A 7,173-nucleotide genomic window follows, 5' to 3' on the forward strand; every position below is an offset into this window, starting at 1 on the left:
TATCAAACGTGTTAAAATCGTTCTTTGTTTGCGATTGGTATGACTTATTCGCCCATATGGAAAACTTTCGTATAGGTCAGATGTAGGCACACGGAAAGACAGATAAAGACGTGCTTAATAAGATACATACACATATTTTATAATTATGTACAGCTTTAATTCTATGCTTCAGATCAATAGTATTAGCATGGAAGTATGTGCTACCATCGCAGAACGGGAACGGTATATGAACGTAGCAAGGATATGAAGATCAGTAAAGTCGAACCCAATATTCAGTAAAAAGTACACTTTTTTGTATTCTGCATGTTCACACATGTCTGTTGGCACAGATCGAGTTAGACAGATGAGAAACCTATATATCAATATGAAATTTGTCAAAATCGGTGTTTGTTTACTATTGGTATGACTTATTCGTGTATATCGAAACCGTTCGTAGAGGAAGGCATTGGGCGCACGAACATACATATGAAGACGTACTTAATAAGAAGATACATAAACATATTATTTACTGTTGTACAGCTTTAATTATATGCTTCAAATCTATAGCAATAGCATCCAAGTATGTGCTACCATCCCTAAACGGGAAGGATGGAAGCATTAAGGATACGAAGATCGGTAAAGTCGCAAGCGACAATGAGTCACAAATAGCAACTTTTTTATTATTCATTTTCACACATTTTTTTTTTCTTTTTTGTTGTTGCATAGATCGATTTAAACTGATGAGAAACCTATAAATTGATATCATATATGTCGAAATCGGTGGTTGTTTACGATTGGTACAACTTATTTACCTATATGGAACATGTTCGTGTAGGAAGGCATTTTGGCGCACGGAAAGACAAATGAAGACGTATTTAATAAGATATATAAACATGTTATGCTGTTGTTTAGTTTTAATTTTTTATGCTTGAAATCAGTAGTGTCAGCATCGAAGTATGTTGTAAACTCCCCCTCCCCTTAGTATGCAACTGCAAGCACACTTTGTCAAATGCTAAAAGGCACTAACTTTCTTGAAAATTATAATAATCAAAAAAATTCCGGATTCGTATATTATAACGTTATAATGCGCTTTCATTTTCCGTCAGGTAGGTCTCCAGGTCGAGTTGTTATGAACAACAGGAAACAGTATCGTACATTCTTTGCTAAGCGATCGCTCAGGTGGTGCAGTGTCTCTACAGAGCGTCCGCCTTGGATGCGAGAGGTCGCGGATTCAAACCCCTGCCGAATCATACTAAAGACATAAAAATGGTACTAGCAGCTGCCTCTTTTGGCGCCCATCATTAAGATATTGGTGTGAGGATAATGTGATTGGGTGGGACAACATGCTGTATGTTTGTGGCATGATGCAGACATGGTAGCGATATGATTGCATTTTATTTAAAGCTACGTTAAAAATTACACACACACACACACACACACACACACATACTTTGCTTGGTTATTTGCTATTTGAAGAGATGGAATATTGTTCATATTTCAACCACTTTTTATTAATGATCATCGATGTGACCAACATATACGATAATAATACTCCCGATGTTGATGATGATGGTTGTTGTCCTGATTTCTGTATTACTACTGCTCCATGGGTATATATCGAACTTGAAAACAGAAGCACTACCAGCAATAAAGCAGCTTTGAAAACAAATCGCACTTGGTCGATATCAATATATATTGACATCAAAATGAACGTCAAATGCTCTGTGCAACTGTATCGAAATGAACTATTACATGCTGTTTTTTTTTTTTTGACAGTTTTAGACCGAAATAAGTAGTACTTCAAGGCTCTGTCTATGGTATAAATATGTTCATGTACACTTTTCCATTGTAACTTTAAGTGTATAGACTGCAAATTCGATGAAGCACAAATCGAGGACGTCGAGTGGTAACATTGGAACAATGTTACTGCTTCGGTCGAGAAGGATAACGACCTATATATGTATTCCTGCCCACTACCATGTAGGATGTATCAAACTGTATATTACTCAAGCGCTCTTTGTCGAGCGTGCTGGTGTGTGTGTACAAAAAAAATGGAATATAATAACTTTAACTGAAATATATACAATTAAATTCTATATAAAAGTGATGCGGCACCTGGGAGTAAAGCAAAAATGGAAGAAACAAATTTCCGGATCGCTACTATCAACAGCAATGGGATAGACAAAGCGAAAGCAGACAAAATAGCCAAAGAAACAAACTTTGATATAATAATGATACAAGAAACACACTATGGAATTAAGCCAGAATTCAAAATTTTAGCAGAAGACAAACTTAACGCAATAAAGATATGCAACAATTTTGCAAATAATGATATTAGAGTTGGTTGCAACAATAATATTTTTAAAAAGCTGGGAAAGGTTTGAGGAAGGGGGGGGGGGATTTTTTAAGGGACGGTTGCTACATGTTAAAATGTTTAATTGGCATATTATAAATGTGTACATGCCAGCTAAACGAAATAAGAAACTAATTTTAAAGAAAACTTGTATACCTACCTACAACAATATTCGATGGAAAATCTAATCATGGGGGAGATTTCAACTGGGTAACTATAAATTAAACCAGTCTAGCAGGATTGATAAATTTTACGGAAATTTTTATGATCCATTAATATATATTAATACTGCAATAACCAACCAAAAGCTATCAGACCATTTCATGCTCACTATTGACCTAAAAATGAAAAAAATAGAAAAACGTGGGCCAGGATTATGGAAACTAAATAATAAGATTTTAAATGACAAAGAATATGTCGAAATAATACTTAAAAAAAGAAATTGAAACCTTCAAAAATGAAGAAAATATTAATATAATAATTGATTGGGATGTTTTAAAAAACAAAATAAAAGGAATAAATATTCAGTACTCAAATAGAGGGCGGATAAACCCCAGAAAAAAAGACAAACACGAACTCAAATTAGAACTAAGCAAAACAACAAATGACGATGGAGAAAGAAAAGAAAACGATTGACAGACAAAATTAAAATCGTTGAAGAAGACGAAAATCAGGGGAGAATAATAAGGGCGGGAAAATGTACAGAGATCTACAACAAGGCAAAAAACGTATATAAGCGAGAAGAATTTAGAAAAGGGGGTGATACAATTTTAAACAATATCAAAATAAACAATGTAACCCATACTGTAAAAGAAGATATCCTAAATAATATTTCCAAATATTATAAAGAACTATACACCACACACCACACAGAACATATACTTCAGCACAATCGACAGCTACTTAAAAAATGTCGACTGTGAGATGACATCAGCAGTACATAGAGACCAATGTGATGATGTCATCTCAGAGGAAGAAATCACAAAAAGTATATCAACACTCACAAAAGTCACCAGGGAAAGATGGACTCATCGTGGAATTCTACCAAACGTTCCACGGTGAACTGACGCCGATCTTAAACGCTTTGTATAATAATATAGTTTTAAGTAAAAATAAAATGACTAAATCTATGAGGGAGGGAGTTATCACAATTATATACAAAGGGAAAGGGAATAGAGACGAGATTAAAAACTGGAGGCCTATATCACTTTTAAACACGGACTATAAGATTTTAAGTAGGATTTTAACAAATACAGTAAAGGGTAGGATAAACAAGATAATTAATATAAATCAAACTTGTGGGGGAGGGATATACAAAACAATATTTTAAACATTAAAACTATAATTAACTACATAAATGAAACTGGTATGATGAGTGCTATGGTACTCTTCGACCAGGAGAAAGCTTTCGACTGATTTGAACAAAACTATATAAAGAATGTTTTTAAAAAATTTGGTTTCAGACCCAATTTCCAAAATGGACCAAAATCCTACACACTGGGATAATTAAACGGGAAATGCACGAAAGAATTTGAAATACAACGACCAGTGATACAAGGATGTCCACTATCAATGCTAGAATACGTAATGGCAATAGAAATCCTACGTCACACGATAAGAAACAACCCAGATATACAAGCAGGGGCGTATTAACCATTAAGCAGACTAAGCACGTGCTTAGGACACCAGGGCCAAAGGGGGCACCACAAAGTTGAGAAAAGGGTGAAAAGAAAGAAAGAAAAAAGAATGAAGATTTGTAAAAAAAATTGATAAAACTAGAGCAAATTGATCATAATGTTCTATTTCTTGATCATGGTACACCTTAGGGTTATCTTCCCAGGTGTAGGTGGAAAAGAGAGTGCACCAAGATTTGTCAGTGCTTAGGGCACCAGTGAGCCTTAATCCGCCCCTGATTATACAAGGCATACAAATACCAAACCTAAAAAAGAATAAAAAAATGCTCGAACATGCATATGATTGCAACAACTTTATAAGAGAGGGGAAATGCTATAAGCGTCGTGTTCCAAAATAAACCACAACAAGCACGAAATCTTAAAAGTAGTTAACTGGAGGGGCAACCACCCTGGATTATCGCCCCCCCCACACACACACACTTACTGAGAGACACTGTAAAGGCTCTAGGGGTTTACTTTGGTAATAAAAAAGAAAGCTGTAGAAAATTATGAACATATTATCAATAAAATAAGAGAAAATGTGAAAATCTGGCCATGGCGCCATTACGTATCATGGAGCGGGCCCAAGTGGCCAAGACTTATTTATACTCAAATATTAACTACATAATTAAATCCATATATATGGATAATACAATTTTAAACAAAACAGAGAACGAAATAATAGATTATATATGGAATCATAAAATGCATTATGTAAAAAAAGAGACATTATAAAGTGCCAAAAGTAGAGGATGCTTGGGGTTGCCGAGCCCCTTACTACTATAATTAACTAACATAATCAATAGATTAAAAAAAAATTGCAATCAGACCCGGCTACAGCGTGAGAAGCACCGTACATCTACTGGTTCGGCTTCACCTTGAGAAACCGACCAGAGATATACAAAAATAACAAATTAATATAAAAAAAATCGAAGTGCCACGCAAACATATGAGAACTAATTTTAAAATATAGAGACAAAACAGATTTATGCAAAATTTAATAAGTAAAAGTCACGCTTGGATTAGGGAGGAGGTAACCAAAAATATAAAATGTAGAGTAGAGCAGGACAACTGAGGGGGTAAATTGGACAAAAAATTGGAAAAATTGGGGAAAATAAGATCTATCAAAACACAAAGTATAATTTTTAAATACCTGCACAACACCTGGCTAACAGGCGAAGAAACAATCAAACATCGTATGCTGAGGATAATGCCGAAATAACCTTTATGTAAAACAGCGAACTTCACCAAACTACACACGATTGCCCAATGTGATAAAACTAAACATAATAGGATAAAGTTAATAATGAAAATTTGCAAAAAATATAAGTATAACAAAAATAACATTGTATTCATAGATTTAGACTACGAAAACAAAATCGTTCTAAAATGTATAGACTATATAGTCACTACGATGATATCCTGTGGACAGGTGATAAAGAATTTTAAATAAGATACGTGGTAAAAATAAGAATATTAACCACAACAAGAACTCAATACGTCTTACGACGAATAGATACTTACCGTCAGGTTGATATAACGCAATTGATGTTGGAATTGAGGGGGAGGGAGGAATAGGTATTACAGACCGAAGGGTCGCGTAGCGCAATTGCGAGCTGATGCCATACCCATACCCCCTCTTCGCACCCCACAACAGCCATATTTCAAAGAAAATTTCAAATTCTATTTCAAATATTTCAAAGAAACCCATATAACTTTTTTTTTAAAAGAGAAAAGGGAAGAAAGGAAGAAAGAAAAAATAAAAGAATTTTGTAATTTAATTTTTTTTCTTCTTTCTCTGAAAGAAAATTCTAAAGACATATATAGGAAGGGATACAGGGAAAATATAAGGAGGAAGTAAATGGCTATGACATCATGGGGCTAAGTCACAGGGCTCAGTGAAGTGGACAGGCCCATCAAGAGTCTTTGAAAACACCCAATGTAGAACATAAACAGACAAAATAGAGACACAAATAAATACTGTATAACACTTAGTTTAAAACCCTACTAACTTCTCCCGCACTGCATGGTTGACCACTATACAATAATGTGGTCTCATAAATACGTTTGGATCTTTCAATAAAGCATAATCAGATAAACTAAATAAAGAAGGCCTAACGCGACCCAGGAAAAACACATAGAGAATAAAGAAGCGTGAACCTTGGATCGAGCGTAACCTACCTATCAACATCTTTAAAAACTATTATGAGGAACGACACATATTATCACTCGAATAATAAAATGGGAAATAATTTTTTTTAAACAAAATCTAAATAGTACACCATTCCATCGTCAAAATTAGAAAACCATAAAACAAGTTAAAAGATACAATATAACATCATAAAGGAAGAAATACAACTGGGAAATATATCTGATCTATACTTGCTGTCTCAAACATAAAGAAAATATAGCATGCACACAATATAGCACCATTACATATAGCAAACACTGAGACCTAGGGGACATATAGCAAAGGTTACAAAACATTTCAAGGGAAGGAACTTCGAGCAAGGTGAGGGAAACCAGACTCGGACGAACAACCCTTTAGATAACACTATGGGAACATAAATACCCCATCAAAAATTCTAAAAACTAAATTTTTTATATAAAATTTTGTTTTAATAAAACGTAGAACACATCTGAGGGGGAAATACACAAACATAAAATACTTTTTTTTGGGGGGGGGAAATGGGGGCATCTGTCCGGTGCCCCCCCCCCCAAAAAAAAATGTGTGTGTGTGTGTGTGTGTGTGTTATTATACCCATTACATTACTTGCAAAATATATATGGTGCTGACATTTTCGGCAAGAGGGAGACCTACCAATATTCTGCATATAATTATTTTAATGTTTTTCAGAGCGAGAGTATTGGGGCCTGGTCTGTTCGATATATTTCTCAACTGATACAGCGGGTATAATAGAGCCACCCCCACCCCCCACCCCCCGAGTTTGCCACAGAGCGCTCGTGTAATATACGGTTTAATACAAAATACATGATCGTGGGCAGGAATATACAAATTTTGGTCGATATACATGATCGTTGGTATCTATTCAAACGAGGGCCATGAAATACATTAGCAAATTCCTACAGTATTTAAGGCAGGCGATTACAAATTATTTAAACCACATTTTTCATCTGTCACAGATTTTATAATCATTTTGAAGTGGC

Source organism: Sinohyriopsis cumingii, chromosome 9, assembly GCF_028554795.1.
Source record: "Sinohyriopsis cumingii isolate HCF-2022 chromosome 9, ASM2855479v2, whole genome shotgun sequence".
NCBI lineage: Eukaryota > Metazoa > Mollusca > Bivalvia > Unionida > Unionidae > Sinohyriopsis > Sinohyriopsis cumingii.